Source organism: Phocoena phocoena, chromosome 2 (genome assembly GCF_963924675.1).
Source record: "Phocoena phocoena chromosome 2, mPhoPho1.1, whole genome shotgun sequence".
In the NCBI taxonomy this organism is placed as follows: domain Eukaryota; kingdom Metazoa; phylum Chordata; class Mammalia; order Artiodactyla; family Phocoenidae; genus Phocoena; species Phocoena phocoena.
This window is the reverse complement of record NC_089220.1, coordinates 64,727,552-64,748,457: the sequence shown is the minus strand read 5'-3', so window position 1 is coordinate 64,748,457 and position 20,906 is coordinate 64,727,552. Positions and strand designations below refer to the sequence as shown.

Below are 20,906 nucleotides of genomic sequence, written 5' to 3'. Positions count from 1 at the left end.
GTGTCCTAGGGGCATAAGCGTCTTCTCCAGTAGAAAGGTGACCACGAAACTATGAAACTGCTGAAGGGAGCTGGTGGTCTCCTCCCAGGCTTCCCTGTCACCAGGCCACTGCGTGAACCAGGCACCTCTCTTGAATGGCTTTCCCCTTCGTCAAAATTTGCCCCTCTTCTCCATCAAAAGTCAGCTGACTTCCTCTTGGGTGGTGACAGCTTTCTAGATTATTTCCATCAGAAATACCCCTTTCCTCCACCCCCCACTAGTTAGCACTTAAAAAAGGCTTTATGTTTCTGTAGCTTTATGCATTTTTTTGAATTCTACTAGGTAATCCCACGGTGTATGTTTATTCAACAAACATTTATGAAATACTCACCGTATGCCGGGACCTGTTTCTAAGCACTGGGAATACTCAGTGAACACAACAGACAGAAAGTTCTTTCTTCCTGGAACTTATATTTTGAGAAGGGATGTTAGACATTAACTAAAATAAATAAGGGGACCATATGGTATGTTGGAAGGGAATGCATTCTATGAAGAAAAATAAAGCAAGGAAGATCCGGATAGGGGGTTCTCATGGGTGACACGGGTGTAGCTGTGAATAGTGAGGGACGAGTGGGAACTGAGTGAGTTGCTGACAAACACTCTAGTCCCAGAGACTAGATGGTATGTGGCCCACAGTTAGCATCACTGAATATTTGGTGAATAAATGGTAATCCATAATATGTATTTGTCTGGTCCTTTCTCTGCCTCAGGACCATTACCTCATGAAAGGGGGAAGGTACTGATTCCATTCTTACTTTGCATAGTGCGTTTTACAGAACTTGACTGACACGAAGCACTGGGTAATGGCCAAATGCCTGACCTAAAGATGAAAATAACCAGTAAGGATGGGTAGAATAACCACACAGGCAGAGTGGTTCCTCACACAGACGCATTTGTAAAAAGTAATTCCATACATTTGTGAACGTGTGTGGGGAGATGGCTAATACTTAGAGGGATCTGGATTTCAAAGGAATCACCCAGGTCACTTTCAAGCTCTCCCTGGGTCAAAATACCTGGTCAGTCAACCATCGTTAGTGGAAGGTACATCGTTGATAAAACAGTTTTTAGACTGATTAAAGGATCCTCATTCCAAAGATCTTTCCTGAACTGCCAGCCTGGCGTGTGCCTATGATTGAGAGAAATAAATGCAGTGCAGGGACCGTTAAAAGTGTAGAGCAGGACACGCATTAAAGCCAGAAGGGTTGTGACTGCACTGGACCTTCCTGGACTTCATTTCATTGTTGTCCTAATGCAGCACAGAGGGAGGAAACCCAGTTCATCTGGAGCTTGAGTCAAAGGAAGGAACTGTTTACTATAAGGATGAAAACTCCTGCTTTCAGTACAGAGAACTGATTGCTTTACAGGGTTAGTAAGTAGCACTTTTGGAGAGGTAAATAGGTATAAATGCGCAACCAGAAAATAAAATCGAAAGGCTCACCCCAGTTCTCTCACGTAGAGACAGGCTTTTTCTTGCTGGGTTAGTGATAAGAATTTCGTATGGATTCCTCATGTGCTTAGCCTCATCTGTGTGTAAAATTCTGCAGCATTCCAAATTATCACCAAGAATCCATCTTCCTGAAGATGAGACACCAGGAGCAATGAGATTGGCGAAACAGGAGATGTTTTGAACGAAATGCACAGTTTAATCACATTCTACTTTCAGAAAACTACTTCATTTAAGTCGATGCTTGCCTGGGGTAAAAATTTATGCTCCACACTTGAGTAATCACCAGGAAGATTGCTCGGAACCCATCCCATCACAAACATAGCCACCAATATTCATGGCCTAAAGTAAACTTCTGAAAACTTGGGATCTACATGATCTCAGCAAAATGCAGACCTCTGGATTTGTTGCCCACACCCCCCTTCAGACAGAATAAGTTCACTTCTCATGCTTTATGTTAACATTTGGAAGTGGTTTGTCTTCTTTTCCCGTAATGAACACAATTTAAAAGGTAGTGCTTTTGAACATTTAAAATGCTCGATTTTCTAAGTATAGTTTGTCTCATGAAAATTGAAACCTACAAACGGACAACAAAAATCACTTATTTCTAAATTTGAATTATTTTTACAAAATCTCCTCAGTCTTGGCTCTCTGCATGCTAGAGTTCATCCAAATGCATAAAACACACGTGGATTTGTGTTTGTTTTCAGCTCTGTTCTTTCAGCCCTAAGGAGGGTCGCCACATATGGGTGTTCAGGTTGTGTACTGAACAAGGGTGCCACATCCAAGGAATCACAGTGTATGAGTACTGGTGGCAGCCTGTGTGCCCCATGTGCTAATTGTGTATATGAGCAAGGGTGAGCCTGAGTGCGGCGGGTATACTCGTGTCGGCCGCCGGAACAGATGCCTCGTTTGGACTCTGGAAAGCAACGGCAGGCAGAGCAGCCAGGCCTCACGGTATGGTTGTCCAAGTTGCCTAACACAGAATAATGCAAACATCTTTTACTTAAGAAAGGAACATGGGGGCTTCCCTGGTGGCGCAGTGGTTGAGAATCTGCCTGCTAATGCAGGGGACACGGGTTCAAGCCCTGGTCTGGGAGGATCCCACATGCCGCGGAGCAACTAGGCCCGTGAGCCACAACTACCGAGCCTGCGCGTCTGGAGCCTGTGCTCCACAGCAAGAGAGGCCACGATAGTGAGAGGCCCACGCACCGCGATGAAGAGTGGCCCCCACTTGCCACAACTAGAGAAAGCCCTCGCATGGAAACGAAGACCCCACACAGCAAAAATAAAAAAAAAAATAATAAAGTTTAAAAAAAAAGAAAGGAACATGTTTTTCTCATTCTCACAAAGGTATATATGGACTGGCTGCTGCTCTGGTACAGGTCACGTGCAAGTCACGGAGAGAAATAGAAAGTTTAATGGCTGCCCCTTGTGAATAACATTTTCCCATTGTCCCCAGATTCCTGCTTTAGATACTGTCCCTTCCTCCCAGCGCCGTCAGCTTTCTCTTGATTTTTCCTCAGCTAATCTCAACCCCAAGTAGACCTTCCTTTCTTAGCTACCACTAAGATTTACAGAACAGACTGTGTTACTGAATGACCACTGAATCTGACAGTGTTTCATCAAACAACTAGTCAAACCACTTATTTAACCAGAGGCGGCTCTGGACTAACAGAAAGGAGCTTTTGAATTTGGCTGTGATGCTAGGCTATGATTCACTAAACCTTGCTGAGCTGCCCTGCTTGTGCTGTAATATGAAGGGAAAATAATTGTCTCCCAGGTTTTCAGTTCTGAAAGTCTCAAGTAGTCTTGCTTGACTAGGGGTTGAAGTTGGCTAGTCGGCTCGGTCGGAGTACATTCTAGCAACCCATATGCTTTTGTCCCAGCATCCTCAGAAGCCCAACAGAGTTTTGACAGATGTGGCCCCTCCTCTGACAGGCCTCTAGATTCCCATTTTTACAGTATAATTTTTCTTCACCTAACCTTTAAACTTGCAAGGTTTTAGTTACCTCATCAATCCAGACCAAACTCAGTAGACGTTTCACTAAAAAAAATAGAGACAAAGAATATCACTTTCCTGTTACTGTTCAGCAAGTTTCCAAGCCGCCTTGGCCTCCTATTGGGAGACTTCATGCTTGGTTTGTTTATGCTCTCAGATGAATCCGCAGTGTGTTTTGAGGTGTTTATTCCAGTGGTTAAATTTGAAGAGGTGAAGAAAAGTCAAACTCTCCCCAATATTGCCTAGGAGGAGTCTAAAATAATTGGTACACAATGAAAAATGTCTCACGTCTGAGGAAGGAAGAGAAGGTTCCATTTGTTCATAACAGCTGAGTTCTCCAGAATTCTGGGCCAGAGAAACTAAAGGATAAATTTACTTTTCCTCCAAGTGTAAGGGTGCTGTTGTTTTTCTTAGCATGCATAGCATATATACTTTGCAATATGATTGCCCACTTAAATTTTTGTTTCATATTTCTTCATTCCCTTAACCAAACCCCAGACATAATAGTTAAAATTAGTGGATCACCTTTCTGATATTAAACATTTTAATTATGATTATTTGATAAGCATTTCCGACATATTTGCTCATATATCACATAAAATCAGAAATAAGTGTGTATATCAATAGCAGTTTAATCCCAAATGGAGGCTTTATTTAAACTATCGAGGACTTGATTACAGAAGCTTCGAGATTAGAAATGAGATTTATGACTGGCTAGAGGGAAATACTTAAATATCTTTGCTAGAGCAAATTATAGTCATTTTTTAAAAGACTTAAAATATGAGTGAACTGAGAATTTCATCTAAGGTATCCTGTTACTGAATTATGCTTTTTTGTGTGGTCACCTCTGCAGCTATTTAGAAAACAGCTTGATCAGAAGCAAGGAACATCTATTTTGCATTTTACAGCTAGCAAAGTAAGCCTTTTGTGGAAATATCAGTGCTAAGTAATTTTCTATTTGAAATTCCATATAAAACTGGGGGTAGACTTTTTGCAATGTACCAAGTAGGTTTAGTTTCTAAATATCTTTGTCTCTAAAACAATGCTCATGATTTAACCATAGTGTATTGAATAATACTTCCTGATATAGTTGGACTTGTCTTTCACATTTAAGGGTCTACGTGATCTGGTTCCCACTAACCCTCTCATGGAATTTTCCACAAATCAGGGCTTTGTCCTCAAACCGCCTAGCTTGCTCCTAACTCAGGGTCTTTTAGTACTTGATGTTTCTATTTCCTGGAATTCCTTCTTCCAAAAAGCTATACATCTGGCTCCCTTATTTTATGCAAGTCTCTGTTCAAATATCATACCATCAAAGATCTTTCCCAATCACCCCAAAACAAAGGAGCACCCCCAGCCCCAGCATTTCCTATCACCATTTTTCTGCTGTTTTTCATAGCATTTACTGGCATGTGATACATAATTATTTGAATTTTGGTGTTGTTTATTGTTCATCTCTCCCCATCTCTCTCCCTCCGACTAGAGCTGAGATGTACCTGTTTTTTTTTTTTTTGTATTGTTGTTTTTCCTGTATCTGAAAGCATATATTTGTTGAATGAATGAGTTTAATTCAACAAATATGTATTAAGCAATCACTATATATAAGGCGCTGTTAGGTGTACAAGGGTTATGAAGCTGAGTGTCAGGTTGCCTAGGAGAAAGAACAATAATTCATATACAGAGGAAAATAAGGAAAATACCATAAGAGGGGTCCAAGCAAAGTGCCATGTGCGTCAGGAAAGAGAGAACTTGGATCTAGTTGAGGTTGCCAAACAGGCTAATGGAAGAAGGTAACATTCCCAGCGGGACCATGAGAACGTGGCAGCGGAAGCTTTTGTTGGCTGAGGTAACAAAGGAGGATATTTCAGGGATGGAGAAATTTGAACCCAAACAGAGAGATAGGACGGTGTCTGGGAAGTAATGTTTGAGCGAGGCCTGGGCTCATGTATAGAGGACAGGATTAGAGAGACAGATGAAAGAGAGATGGGGAACCCATCGCGCAGCACCCTTAGGTCCGCTCGGAATCTGTGAAATTCTGAGGCAGTTGAGCGGGGGAGGCCATGAAGAGTTCTGAGGAGTAACACGATAAAGGCTTGGCTTCAGGAAAATTAACTGCTGCGCTGTAAGCCCTGGATCAGAAGAGCCCAATTAGGAGTCTGCTGCTATCCCTTAGAGCAGAGAGGCTGTGACCTGGAAGGGAGGAGGTGGAAATAATTGCAAGGACTTGACCATGAAAAGTAAGGGAGAGGAGGGAGTGAAGCAGAAATGGATGGCTCTAAGCTTGCATGATTGGGAGAGTTGTGTTGCCATGATTACTTCCCTGTAAGTAGGATAATACGGTAAAGAGGAAGACCTGACTGGCAGAATGAAATGATAAGCTATGTGGGGCATTAAGATTAAGATATCACCAGGTGGGGGCTTCCCTGGTGGCGCAGTGGTTGAGAGACCGCCTGTCGATGCAGGGGACACGGGTTCGTGCCCTGGTCCGGGAAGATCCCACGTGCCGTGAAGCGGCTGGGCCCGTGAGCCATGGCCGCTGAGCCTGTGCGTCCGGAGCCTGTGCTCCGCAACGGGAGAGGCCACAACAGTGAGAGGCCCGCGTACCGCAAAAAAAAAGATATCACCAGGTGGGAGGGAGACGCAAGAGGGAGGGGATATGGGATTATATGTATATGTATAGCTGATTCACTTTGTTATACAGCAGAAACTGACATACCATTGTAAAGCAATTATACTCCAATAAAGATGCTAAAAGAAAAGGTATGCTAAAAAAAAAAAATTAGAGAAGGTTCTGGAGTCATCCTGGCTACAATTTGAGCTAGTTATGCTGCCTTTCAAAAAAAAAAAAAAAACAAAACGATATCACCAGGGCATCCAAGCAGTTGAGGCTACCAAGGCATTTTGAGATGTGAGACAGGTCCTGAAGAGAGAGGTGGGACACAGAGAAAGGGACTCAGACGTCAAGTGTATGGAGACCGGTGAGGTGGCCTGTGGCTGATACAGCCGAAAACGAGGACGCAGGAGAAGAAGCAAGTAGACCCCAGTAGGGAGGAATGTGAGGAGCAAGGGAGAGAAGAGCTCCAGGGAGGAGACTGGGGTGGGTGGGCCAGGGTGACAGAATCCCAGACAACGTGGTGTACAGAAAGCGCTGGACGGTACAGAGGTTCAGTACTGCGAAAAAGATGAAAGGCAAGAAAAGCATTCCTGATATTATAAGTTTAATTTTATTGGTCACCGCTTGCAGAGCAGTGGTTATCTACAATGGTAGAACAATTAGGGAGAAAATGGCCTAAAGCAAGTGAAAATACAAAATGCAGGTCATTTTTTCGAGAAATGTCATTCTCCAAGGAAAGAGGAAAATAAGATGGCGCCAGAATGGTATAAAGATATTTTTGAATAGAGGAGAGAAGTATATCTATTACTAGATGCAAAAGAATCATCAATCTGGTACAAAAAGCCCTTCCATTTGATTTTGCCAACAACCCTGGGAAGGTGGTGGGACTAGGATTGTATCTGCCTTTGACAGATGAGAACTGTGCGAGGTCACTCATTCATTCATTCAGCATGCCATGTCCAATGTCACTGCATACCCAGCACCATGTTACATGCTGTGGATTCAGTGATAAATCAGATGCATACTATCTCTGCCCTCGCTGGTCTTACGTTCTAGGAGAGGCAGATAACACACACACACACACACACACACACACACACGCCTCAAACTCATAAACTGTGTCAGTACTGTGAAGGTAATAAGGGGCTGAGATCAGAGACTGAAAAGGGAAACCTTCTTTAGATCAGGTGTCACTTCTCTGGAAAAGTGACATTTACATGGAGAACTGAAGGGCAGGAAGACTCTGGGGTAGGGAAAGTGAATTGCAAGAGAGAAAACAGTGTAAATAATAGCCTTAAGTGAAGAGATACTAGAAGTTTTAGGAAAGTAAAGGGAAATAAGCCTGACTCTAGTTTAATAAAAAAGCTAGAGGGTAGCACAAGATAAATTTGGAGAAAGAAACCAATCACTTGGCCTTACTGGGCAGGTAAGTCTTTGGATTTTATGTTAAGTATAATAGAAAGCCATGAAAGTGTTTTTAAACAGGGTAGTGACATCCAATTTATATTTTAAGAAGACCATTCTTTTGTCTGCTTAAGAACAGGCTGTGGAAAGGAAAAGAGAGAAGGGAGTGTGATGAGAAGAGTTAGGAGGCTCCAGCAGGCATCACTGAGAGGGAGTGGTAAGCTGGACCAGGGCAGTGGAGATGGTGAAAAGTGAAATGGCTCAAGATATGCTTTACAAGTAGAATTAACACAAGTTATTGGTCATTTACATACTAGGGAGGGTAAGGAAAGAGGTGAGGTTGACTCCTAAGCTTGAATTACTGGCCAAATGGTGGGTCCACTTACTATGTGTGAGAGGAGGGGAAAGGGAGCTATGCAGTACACAATTCCAAAGGGCCATCTGGCAGCCACTTCGGAAGATAGCTTGGCGACTTCTTACAAAACCAAACATACTTTCACTGTACAATCCAGCCATCATGCTCCTTGGTATTTACGCAATGAGCTGAAAACTATGTCCACAGAAAAACTTGCCCACAGATGTTTATAGCAACTTTATTTATAGTTGACAAAACTTGGAAGCAACTAAGATGTCCTTTAGTAGATGAATGGATAAGTAAACAATGGTACATCCAGACAACGGAATATTATTCGGCACTAAAAAGAAATGAGCTATAAAGCCATGAAAAGACATGAAGCTATCTTAAATGCATTTTATTAAGTGAAAGAAGCCAATCTGAAAAGGCTACATGCTATATGATTCCAACTATATGACATTCTGGAGAAAGCAAAACTATAGAGACAGTAAAGTAATTGGTGGTTGCTAGGGGTTAGCGGAGAGGGAGGGATGAATAGTTGGAGCACAGTGGATTTTTACGGCAGTGGAAACACTCTGTACAATACTGTAATGGTGGATACGTGTCATTATACCTTTGTCCAGACTTACAGCAAATACAACACCAAGAGTGAACCCTAATGTAAACTATGGACTTTTGGTGATTATGATGTGTCAATGTAGTTCATCAATTATAGCAAATATACCAACCACTCTGGTGAGGGATATTGACAATGGCGGGGGGGGGGGGTGGCGGGGGCGGGGACTTTGTACGTATAGGGGCAGAAAGTATATGGGAAATCCCTGTTCCTTCCTGCCTTCCTCTCAATTTTGCTGTGAACCTTAAATTGCTCTAAAAATAAAGTCTATTAAAAAAAAAAAAAAAGACCCAATGGGGGAATTCTCTGGTGATCCACTGGTTAGGACTTCGCTTTCACGGCAGAAGGCACAGGTTCCGGGGAAATAAGATCTCACAAGCCACGCAGCGCAGCCAAAAGAAAAGACCCATTGGGATGTAAGTTTGTGAAGACTTGAGACATCCAAATGGAGAAAGGCAGTCAGAAAGACAGTGAGACATTTCAGTCTAGAGGTCGGAGGAGTAGTGTGGTCTGAGGCTGGGTTGCCATGGACTTTAATGCTAGAGGCCACAGAGAGAGGAAGCTGGGCAGGACCCGAGAGGGAACTGCATTAGGAGGAAAATCACCACAAGGATGACAATACAGATCTCTTGACTCCTTATTCAGGATTCCTTACTCTAAATCCTACCCAGTACTTGCTTCATTACGCAAATATACTTAGGAACCAAATTGTATGACTAGATCTTTTTTTTTAATTTAATTTATTTTTTTATACAGCAGGTTCTTATTATCCATTTTATACATATTAGTGTATATATGTCATGTTAGTGTATATATGTATTACTGGATCTTAATCTGTGCTCAGAATTCCTGCTGGCACCCACTTGAGCTTAGATTGGCAGCTTCCATTGTATAGTTTGGAATATTAATGGATCGTAGCCTATTGGAAATCACCAACCAAGTGACTACTGCACAGATTGTCATTCTCTCTCTCTCCTGTCTCTCTCGTCATACCCTCTCTTCCCCCATCCCATCTTACACAGCCTCAGAGTCTCTATTTCCATTCACATACATCATAGAAGTGACATGAAAATGCTATATGAGTGCCTTCAGATTAATCTGAGAGGGAGGCTGTTTGGTTCCCAGCAAGTTCCCCAAATCTGGCTTTGGAGACCTACGCAGCCCAAAATGAACAAATAATCAAGTAAAAGATACTACTTCTGTTGGAATACATTAAAAAATATATAGCTAACATTTTCCTGGATGGATTCATCATATTCCTAGAACTGGCTCAGGTCTTTGGGGTTTTACTAAATAGGAATGTTTGTCCTACAGATGGGAATGTGTGTTCCCTTTTATGCCAGTAAATTGGACGTCACCTGGGCTGGAAAGCCAAGTGGAGAGGTTCCCTGTCGTCTTGCTGGCACGGTTGTCGGTGTGCATGGAACTGGCAGAGCTGGCAGAATGCGCTTTAGTTTTCGTTTACATTCTCACCATTGGGACTATATGTGTTGAAGAAGCACTTTCCATATTGAGGCTCCGTATGAAAGTGTAAAACACCAGCATGTGCAGGAAGTGTGAATATGGGCAGTGATTTTGCTGTTCCTTTTAAAAGATGCTCATGTTACAAAGCAGGCAAGCTAAAAATTGCACCCATTCTGCCTGATTGCTGTAGCAGTAAACCCTTAATCTGCTTTGAAGGTGACAGTGAAACTGTAAAATGTAACTTTGAATACCCTTGTGATATTTAGTGTCAGTGAGGGTTTTGTCTTGTTTCCCTTTCATAGGTATCTGATGTGCATTAAAGAATTGGACCAGGATTAAATTTTATTTGTTTAATTTGTAGTGGAATTGAATTTAAATAAATTGACAGGCTGAATACAAATAATGTACATGTGATTTCTACTCCTTTGGATTGACTATTTTATAGGACTTTTGTTTCCATGACATCAGACTTCATACTAACACACAGCAGACTGTAACTACAGTACAAAATATAGGAATATGCCTATAACAGAAGGAATTTTGACAGAATCCCGAGACTCAGATTGATTTCGCTGAAAGCAGAAACTGTGTCGATACAGAAAATATTATATGTTCTATTAAAAAAACAACAAAAACTTATTCAATAAAAATCATACATTCCGTTAATGGAGAAAGAAAATACATCCGCAAAAGCCATGCTCCTAAAATGTAACATCTACTCCCCACTTTGAAAGAATGCACACTTGTATTTTAATACTTAACAAACATGATTAGTGATTACTCAAATTGTGCTTTAATAAATCATTTTAAAACTCCTTATTAATATTTTCTTTTAGCTGAGACACAGTATTTTGTGCTACATCTTGGCAGACACGAATGCTGCTGTTTCAAGAGCAAGAAGAGTAACCTCCAGAACATATTATAAATTGGCTGGCCTCGGAATAGTGGGAGATGATTAGATTGTCGAGTTTCCTGCTGAGTGGTACATGCTTGTTTTGTAATACTGTTTTATAAGTCAGAGATTCAAACAGAACATGTAGGTCCAATTCAATACCTCAGCATTGTTGATCTGCTTTTTATTGATTTTTCATCTGCTCAAATCGAGAGTTCTTGGTAGATTTCAGGAATGTTGTAGCCAAAGGTTGCAGCGGAGGAGTTTTAATTAGAAATGCATTCTTTTCACTGAAATCTTGTGAGCGTTTTATTGCTTTGGGGTTTGGCTTTACCATATTTACGAAGTTAAGATCTTTTCCATTAAGGAAAAAAGTTGCCTTTGTGCAAGGCCAAGTCAGACTCATAAGGGCTTATGGATTTTGTGTCTGAGCATCACTGAAGATGGTGGTGTAGCTTGTATACATTTGTTTCATGGACAGGTAAACAATCTCATATTAAATATGGAGACATGTTGCCTATAAATTTTGAACCCATTGTTTGCCTGATCAATTTTTCATAGCTTTTCTGTTCTATATTACTAAATAATTACCTCATGACACTTGGAGAGAAAATTGCTAAACATTTTCATGCCATTTGAATTTACCATCTAAAACCCAGTTATATTTCCTTTTTTTCCTTCCTTATCATTGACTCTGTTAATTTTTCTTCAGGATCCATTGAACAGTGTACAGTGACATTGTAAGTGGGTTGTACTTCCTCACATCAGTGCCTTGTTAATGCCATTCATTAATCTAGAACCCTGAGCTTTTACAGAGACAGTTAGGTAGTCCACATTACATGGAGTTTTGGGGAAGGGTGACAGCTTACTTACAGCTTCTGCAAGCAGACCTCATTGGCTGTCATGTCATTTTTTTTTTTTTTTAACAAGATGTTGGGGATAGGAGTTTATTAATTAATTAATTTATTTTTGCTGTGTTGCGTCTTCGTTTCTGTGCGAGGGCTTTCTCTAGTTGTGGCAAGCGGGGGCCACTCTTCATCATGGTGCGCGGGCCTCTCACTATCGCGGCCTCTCTTGTTGCGGAGCACAGGCTCCAGACGCGCAGGCTCAGTAGCTGTGGCTCACGGGCCGCAGCTCCGCGGCATGTGGAGAAGCACTTTCCATATATGCTCCGCGGCATGTGGGATCCTCCCAGACCAGGGCTCGAACCCGTGTCCCCTGCATTAGCAGGCAGATCCTCAACCACTGCACCACCAGGGAAGCCCCTGTCATGTCATTTTTAATACTGATACAATGGAAGGGCAGGCATGTGAACTTGGAGCCTTTGAAGGCGGGAAGAGAGGCACAGTGGCACACGTGCAAACCGTACACCGTCATTCCATCAGCCTGCACTGTGCTGGAACAAATCGAGTCTTTTTATACTTGTTTACCTCCCTGTTTGCTTTCTGCACCTGGTGGAGAATGAATTCATGTCCAGGTGCAAGCTCCCCTCTAGAGAGCCTCAGATGCTGCTGCCGGTAGCACCACGAGACCTGGCAACCCTAGAGCGTTCTTATTCTGGGATACCAGTTAGAGCTGCCCCAAAGTGCTGAGCTACCAGTCCACAGAGCGTTCGTGTAGCTCATCTGCAGAGCCTGCAGCTCCTTGTCTGTTCTACTTTTCTATCTTTTAGCCTCAGCACAGATTTCTCAACCTTGCCATGATTTCAAGTATAAGACACAATCAACTCTACGAGCAAAATATCTGGGGACCTGGTGAAAAGTTATTATGAACAAATCTTCCAAAATTTACGTGAAAATTAGTACATGGTGGACATCTTGAAAGTCAGTCCTCTTGCTGCGTTTATTGTAAGAGATGAATATGTAAAGTTGCTTTTTGCTTGTTGCCTAGTGAAGGATATAGGGAAGAGACAGACTCAGCATTGTATTAGGGGTTAAGGGTAGAGCCAAGGTGTCCAGATCTAAGACTAGGCAGTGCAAGCCCTTCATGAGACAAGACTGTACAAGGTCTCCAGACGGTGTTGTCTGACGGAATTTTCTGGATGATGGAAATGTTCTGTTTTGTACAGTCTAAGATGATAGGCACTAGCCATGCGTGGTTATGGAGCACTAAGAATATGGCCAGTGCAACTGAGGAACTGATTTTTAAATTTTCTTTAATTGTAATTAATTTAAATAGCCTAATGTGACTACTGTGTTGGTGCGGCTGTAACATCATAATCGCAAAATTTTTTAAATTTCTTCAAATAAATATCCCAAGCCATTCTGGTTCACCTTTGGAGCACAATCATGACAAACACATTTTTATTAGTAGGAGCAATAATACTTTATTCTTTACTATAATGCCTTATTCTTCTTAAGCCCCTAAGCATTGCTTGTGGGAGTAAACAGCTGAGCATATTAATTTATAAGACAAAAGAGACAAAAGCACTGTCAGTATTTACATACTACCGTATCTGGCTGAAAATGTTTGTGTGTGTGTGTGTGTGTGTGTGTGTGTGTGTGTTTCATTATCTCTGCTGAGATGTGCATATATCCAAATACGTGGTATGTGTAAACCAAACAGCCCAGCTGTTGACCAAAATATTTTTTACCCAGCTTTACTGAAATTATTTAAGCCGTGTGCTGTCAGTTGCCAGAACTACTGGAAATGGGTCAACTTGGCTGAAATTTGAGATTTTCTTGGGGTTATGTCAAGAAGGTCCTGTAAGCAAAGTGCTATGCAAACATTCCAAGATGTTCACAGGCGGGGTGATAATCACACTCACTTAGGGATCTATGCTGCCTTCCATACAGACATGTAACCCCATTAACATTAATAGGACTGGGACTTCACTGGTGGCACAATGGTTGAGAGTCCACCTGCCGATGCAGGGGAAACGGGTTCGTGCCCCGGTCCGGGAAGATCCCACATGCCGCGGAGCGGCTGGGCCCGTGAGCCATGGCCGCTGAGCCTGCGCGTCCGGAGCCTGTGCTCCGCAACGGGAGAGGCCACAACAGTGAGAGGCCCGCGTACCGCAAAAAAATGCAAACAAAAAAAAAAACAAACATTAATAGGACTCACTCTCACATATCGATGGAGAGTAAATCCCTAATTAGTAGTGAGGACTGTTATCACCCCCACTGTGATAATACCTTTCAAAGATTTTAATGTTGCTGTGATAATAGGTGCGTCTTTAAATTTTTTTTTTAAACAATGCAAAAGTTGGCACACAATCAACCATGAGATTTATATACTTGTGACTGTCACAGGTAAAATGTTTTTACTGATAAGAGCAGGCAGAGGAAGAGTTTCTTCATTTTCTTTACTTAGGGGAACGTGAATGTTTCTCTCACGCAAAGAGGAGAGTGGCTGATTCTTTTTTCTACCCAGCATGTCTATTCGAAAGACTTGTAGGAGATTTCAGAGAAGGACTCATGTGAAAGCGGTGGCCTTTCATCCCTGTTAGAATGTAATATGTAAATAGGATATTCATTGGACATGCTTTGGCTCTTCCTGGTAATGGAAGGGACACGGATTGAAGCAGGGAGCTTCCTGTCCACAGCAACGTGTTATTGATGAGCTGGCATTTGCCCTGTGGCCCTCCCAGAGGATTGCTTACATCTATTACTCACACACATCGATCGGTTAATTTGATAATTCTATCACCAATCGCCTGGTGTCTGACCTTTCGCCATGGCAATGATGGCAGGCTCTTCATTTTTACATTGCAGACCAGTTAGATTGACCTTTTTGAGGAGAATGTCAAGGTATCCCTTGATCTTAACCTGTCACTATATTCGTTAGAACCACACTGTCCCTTAACCTTGATTTATGGTGTTTCAGCACTCAGGATATGAATTTTGTTTGTTTTAAAAAATCCCTCCTAAGATATGTTGATCTGAGGAGAGGAGCTGTGCAGTGAAAGTTACATCCTTACCGTCTGAGCGCTGCGCTCAGAAATCATCAGAGACTCTGTTTTTCTTTCATTTGACGAGTCAGTTTACACGTCCCAGGAAACTTCTCATAATCATTGTGGTGGCAAATTGAAATGCAAGCCCTGTTTTCTGAACTTGCTTTCTTCTCCCCCTCACAAATCGATGAAACTGGTAAAAACCCCTTTAAATGCCTTCTGAAAATCAGGGGAGGGTATTATGGTAACGTTCTGTTTGCACTCGGAGTTTTTCATTCTTCTCCTCAACCTCCTAACTTATACTCTTGCCAGAGGGAAGGAATTGTCTTGTCTATGAGCTGTTCCTTGGGGAGTAATACAAGGGCCTCACTCTGTGACTCTGAAGCCGTAGATTTGCTCTTAAGTTCAACTACAGGCAGAATGAAATGGGACTTTCTCACCGATCTTTCCGTGTGTGTTGTACACGCACATATCGTGTATATGCAGACACAAGTCCCTCATTCAGCCGTGCTCCGTGTTACCTCAGCCTGCTGTGAGAGGCAAGCAGAGAGATGGTATATAATTAAGGCTCTGTCATTATCTAGCTAAAAATAGAGGGAGGAGCTAGCCCCTTTGCTTCCCTGTGACTAAAAACCAGCCAAACCAATTTCACTAAAATTTAGTAAAATAAAAACCGTGCTCCCAGGATGAGACGTTGCATGCCAAATTTGAGCCTGAAGCGAATTTAAATGGCTGAGTTATAAACCTTTCATAAAGGATGTTTTGTCACTCACTCAAGATAAAAAGGCTCCTTTTTTGAAAAGGAAATTATCTAGGCACATAGTCTTTAGCGGAGATTGTTGCCATTTATTTAAAGAAAACACAATTTTAAATGACTGGGTTTTTGAGGACTGAAAGCAGCAACTGTGTCTGAGCAGTAATTATGTTTCATAATTTTGTTTAGCAAGTATTACATATTATATGAATAGCATCATAGTAAAAATGATTAGCATTCATACTATGCAAAATTCTGCATATTAAGAGCTCCACAGTAGTGTCCTACATACAATACATTGTAATGGCTCCAAATTACATTGTGTCAGGCAGAGCCCTCTGTTCCTGTGCGCACCTCCACCCGGAGCCGAGCTCGGGGCCAGAGCTAACAACAGACCTCCACTTGACACTAAGCGCCAGGAGAATGGGCACTTCCAAAGCAGCCTTAGAGAAACTTCTAAAATTGAAGCAAGGGTTTCATGAACGACGTTTATTTATTTTCATTATTCTGCAAGCCTAGAGAAATACCTGGTCCTGCTATGCCCATCCGTCAATGTGCGTGCGGCGTTGGGGTATGAAATGAAAGCGTAGCCCACGTGTTCCATAAGGACCCCTTGGCATGATGGAGCTTGTTGATTGGATGTTTCAGCCTTAGGTCTTGTGTTTGGAGCCTCAGGGTCTCAAAACAGTTTTCCAACTTGGGGATCAGGCTGTGAAGCTAGGCTAATGATGTTTCACCTGAGGAGACCCATAGACGTTGGTAATGGGATTGGGGTCACACCTGTGTACCTGCAGGGACCCTAACTCTGAGGGAGACTTGGACTGAGAGATGCAAAGTTCCAAGGGTTACAAACATGCTTATGCAATAAAAGCTATTTTTATCACTACTACTCTTGTTTAAAAACATGGGTGTGCACTTTTATTTTCATAGTTTGTTTTTGGCAGTAAGCAACATTCCTTATAAAGTCAAAAATTAATATGATATATATCATATATATGGATATACCATGTATATGTGGATAGATAGATATAGATAGATGGATATATAGTTGAAAGAGGCAGCTGTAATGAGTGAAAGAAATTGTGTAATCACACAGAAAAACATTTCTTTAAGAACATTAACCCTGTAGGAAAAGCTCCCACATACTGAAAACTTACCTAGAAATTTAACTCCCCGAAAAATATTACCAAAAGGAGCATTGTGTCCAGGTGTGATTCCTTTCCAGAATCTGACCCCAGAGACTTCTAAGACTCTTTTGGTTTGATTCTGTAAAGGGGTCCCCAGGAAAAATAGAAAACGAAATCTGAAAGCTGTTAGTACACTAACTTTCTTTTATAAATGCCTTCCAAATCCTGGAGGGTGAAGTTCAAGCTTTAACTGGTTTTCAAAACAAAGAGGGAGAGCATAAAACTAGTCTTTGTTTTCAAAACAAAGAGGGAGAGCATAAAACTAGTCTAGACTGGTATTTTCCCACAGCACTTAAAGTTGTAGCTTCATCATCCCACCCCAACCAACTGGAGGAAGAGCCGAGTAGTCTGAGATCACTCACGAGCAACAGTATAGCTTAAGGTCTGGTAAATCTTTAGGGACCCGGTGCCTGCCTGCCACACGGAGTTATGTCAGCCCATTTTTTTAACTCAGAGTGCCTCTTGATGAGTTTAAATCTGGCCCTTACCCATGAGGCGGGAGTTTTAACCAATTAAAATAGAGACCACAACTACTGAGACCCGTGCTCCTAGAGCCCGTGCTCCACAGCAAGAGAAGCCCCCGCAATGAGAAGCCCGCGCACCGCAACGAAGAGTAGCCCCCGCTCGCCGCAACTAGAGAAAACCTGCGTACAGCAACGAAGACCCAGCGCAGCCAAAAATAAATTTTAAAAAATTCATATGGAATCTCAAGGGACCCTAAAGAGCCAAAACAACCTTGAAATTGAAGAACAGATTTGGAGGACTCAACACTTCCTGATTTCAAAGCTTACCATAAAGCTACAGTAATCAAATGTGTAGTTCTGGCATAAAGACACATATAGACCAATGGAATAGAATAGAGTGCCCCAAAATAACTCTCACATGTAAGTCAAGTATATTTTGACAGGAGTGCGAAGATCATTCAATGCGGAAAGACTTCACGCCAGCCACTAAGACTAGAGTCCCGGCAATGCCTATGTGCTACTTTTCCTAAGACACTGACAAATTGGACACGATAAATTTCCTGCTTTTCTCCCTTAAAAAAAAAAAAAGAGAGAGACCTTTTAATCTGTTATTGATAATGCACGTCTGTCCAATATTAGTAACGATATTTGAGGGCCAAACGGTGTCCCACATGCTCAAACATGCTGAGCCTTCTGCTGTCTAATGCTTGCTTTCTCATTGCTCTTCATTTCCCACTACTTCCAACAGTTTATCTCTGGCAGCCTTCTCACAGCAAGGCACTGAAAGAAGAATGCCTGTTCTGTGTTTCTTTTTCTCCTTTGCCCATCTCCAGTCTCTGTTCTGCTTCTGTCTTGCAGAGTCTGAACATAAAAGAAGAAAGGAATCGAGGGTTCACCACGTTTCTCTTACATTTTCCCCATTGTTGCTGCCCTCTCTCCCTGAATTCTTGTGAAACAGTAGCTTCAGGGTCATAGTACCACATACAAGACAAAAACAAAAAAGGTCAAAAGTCTTCATGATTATTCTGCAAAGGAAGGGAGTTTGAGGAAGGCAGCTAACAATTCGGTGCCCAGCAATCACTGAGCCATACCTAACCAACCAAATCCACAGAGTCTGAGTTGGCTCTTTTCTTTCGAAATGTAATTCCATGTAAGGGAGGATTATTTTTAAAATCTAGGAAGTGGGTGGAAGGAAAGGCTTTTAAGAATCCCAAGTACTGGCATTTTTAGTTTGAAGTTTGAGCATCTCTACACATAAAGCTACGTGAATTTCTCCCTGGGGTATCTTTCAAAGTAGGTTTCTGTGCTCTGAGAAGAAGATGCAGGGATCAAGGAAGACCCTTAGCTTGGTTTTCCACCTCTAATCAGTACAGCCGAACCATTCGGAGGCTGGCACAGATGAACCGGGTGCAGCTTTCACTTAACATGAAGGTGACCCAAACTCTCAGAGACAGTGGAAAGGTTTAGTCTTTGGGGCATTTTCTCTGAGTCAAAGTTTTTGTTTTTATTTCCATCAAGAAAAGAGTTACCGGAGTAGAATACACCCTGATTCTCAGGAACACTATGGAAACTTCCTTAGGTATGATTCTTATCTGACGTGGCTGTTTGCTACACCAGCTTTTTTCAATTCCTTATGAGGTGTAACTTTTGGAGACAAAACCATGTGGGACAGGGTAATCACAGCAGAATTTGTCGTTGATGTTGTTTGTAAAGTATGATCTCCAAGTACATTTAAGTGCTAATCTAAACTAGATTTAAATGTAAGCCATGCAAAGGAAAAGGCTAACAGGCCAATGTAAGAGCTAGTGGGCTCTCACAGGCCACTCAGCCCCCAAAATATTAAACACACAAATGAAAATGGTTTGAATTATTTCATAAAATTAGAACATGTTTCCCTGCAGACAGGAGTAATTTCGAAGATGAACATTTTAGATTATGTATAGTTTTTTAAATATTTATACTTAAAATGCTGTCTGATTTGCATCAAGAGAAATTATTTTTGTGATTCTAATGTTTAGTGTTAGTTAATAGAAGATATCAATATATAATTTTATATCTCCTTAAAAATAGATTCTTACAGAAATAATGTAAATGAAAGGGTCTATGTTAAACATAGCCCATATGCCCGCCCCCTCTATTAGGGGCTATTTTAATGAAGATCTTCTTTACATGGAAAAACAGAAAGTAAAGCAGAGTGAATCTGAAGACTAAAGTTAACAATAAAAGGAACAACAGCCCTCATTACAGTGGCAGACTGAAAGGTCAGCAGCTCCGGTAATATGTACTTTGCATAATATGTAAATAACTTGATTTATTGTCTGTGAGGGGCAATAGTATTAAAGGTGAAGTTGAAATCCAAGCCTGTTGTTCTCCTTAAAATGTAGCCTTTTCTTAAAAAGTAATCACACGTCCTACTACATCACTGCCCTTTGCAGCAACAGCAAGAAAAGAACATCTTGCACCCTCCCCGTCACACACACTCTCCTGTTTCCTCCCATCACGATTTTTGAATAGGTTCTTTCAGATTTGTATTCCTTGTTTCATATCAGTCTCCTCTCTGGAATCCACGTTCCTTTAGCCTCAGAAAACAGCTCCCAGGTCTAGACTTGCAGGTTCATGACTAGGCTGTTAAGAGTCCTGGGCCATCGCTGAGCCTCGGGTGCAGACGTAGCCCGCAGCAGAGGTGCGCTCTCTCTCTGCAGACCTCCTTCAAGGTATCTGCGTGTGGATTTTTCATTTCTCTGTTGGACTTCCGTGTGCTAGGTGTCCCAGTCTCTAGAATGTGTATGTCACAAATCAAGGAGGTAACCGTACTGGGAACTTTCTCTGGAGCACGTTTATATATTAAATAATAAGTGAATCATTATTCCAGGAAAGGACCAAGTGAGTAAACCCTCTAATGAGCTGCAGTATCATTTCATCTCATTCATCCAACTGCTCCCAATCTAAAAATTAATTCCAAGTCATGAGGGTACTATAAGAAAATAAAATATTATTTATAGGTTCCCAAATCTATAATAGCGTTAAAAATTATCTTTGCACTTATTCTAATATACAACAAGTAGAATAGACTAAAAAGTCTATTAAATAAAAGGCAACTGGCAGCTCGGGGTAGTGGGAATAGTGGAGTGATACTCCTCAAAAGCATCTCTTTTTTTTTCTTTTTATCTATCTAACTCAAATTTAAATGCACATTCTCCTTTTGTTCTTTTCTTTTTTTTTTTTTTTTTGGTAATGTTTTATCTTTCTCCTCTCCTTTTCTTCCTTACCTTTCTCAGTGGAGAAGGTTCTTTAGCTTCTGTTAGCTCCCTGGCGCTCACATCTATGTTTCTAATCATCACCTTCATTGCTGTTAAGACAAGGCCGGGCTCCTGTCTTGCCTCCGTGATGGAGAGCTCTGTTCTGACCTGACTCCGGCCCCTGTTCAACACAGCTCCGTTCACTTCTGAAGTAGTCTTATTTCATCTTTGGTTTTGAATGTTTTCTTTCTCCGCCCGAAATAAAATGATTGCAAAGCCAAATTCTGTCCTTGTTTTCCAGAGAACTCCCTAAAAATAGGCCCCTTCCCTCCTCCGTATCCCTGCTACCAAGTAAATAGTTTGGTCTCCCTTTCTGAACATTGTCTTCCGTAACCCCTCTCTCTACTGGCGATACCATCTCCAAACCTCTTTCCTTAAATCTTCATGATATCATAGGGTAAATCTTTTTTCTCTTAGCTTCCTTCTTTTTTTCTTTTGATCCTTTCCTAAAAACTTACTGTGAGCAGTCCCACCCATGCC

General features: G+C 41.7%; 1 protein-coding gene across 1 annotated transcript in view; it reads left to right on the top strand.

Annotated features, from left to right (window-relative positions):
- The window catches only part of NPAS3 (neuronal PAS domain protein 3), a 757,552-nt gene that overhangs the window by 432,656 nt on the left and 303,990 nt on the right, over positions 1–20,906 (top strand). The window lies entirely within an intron of this gene.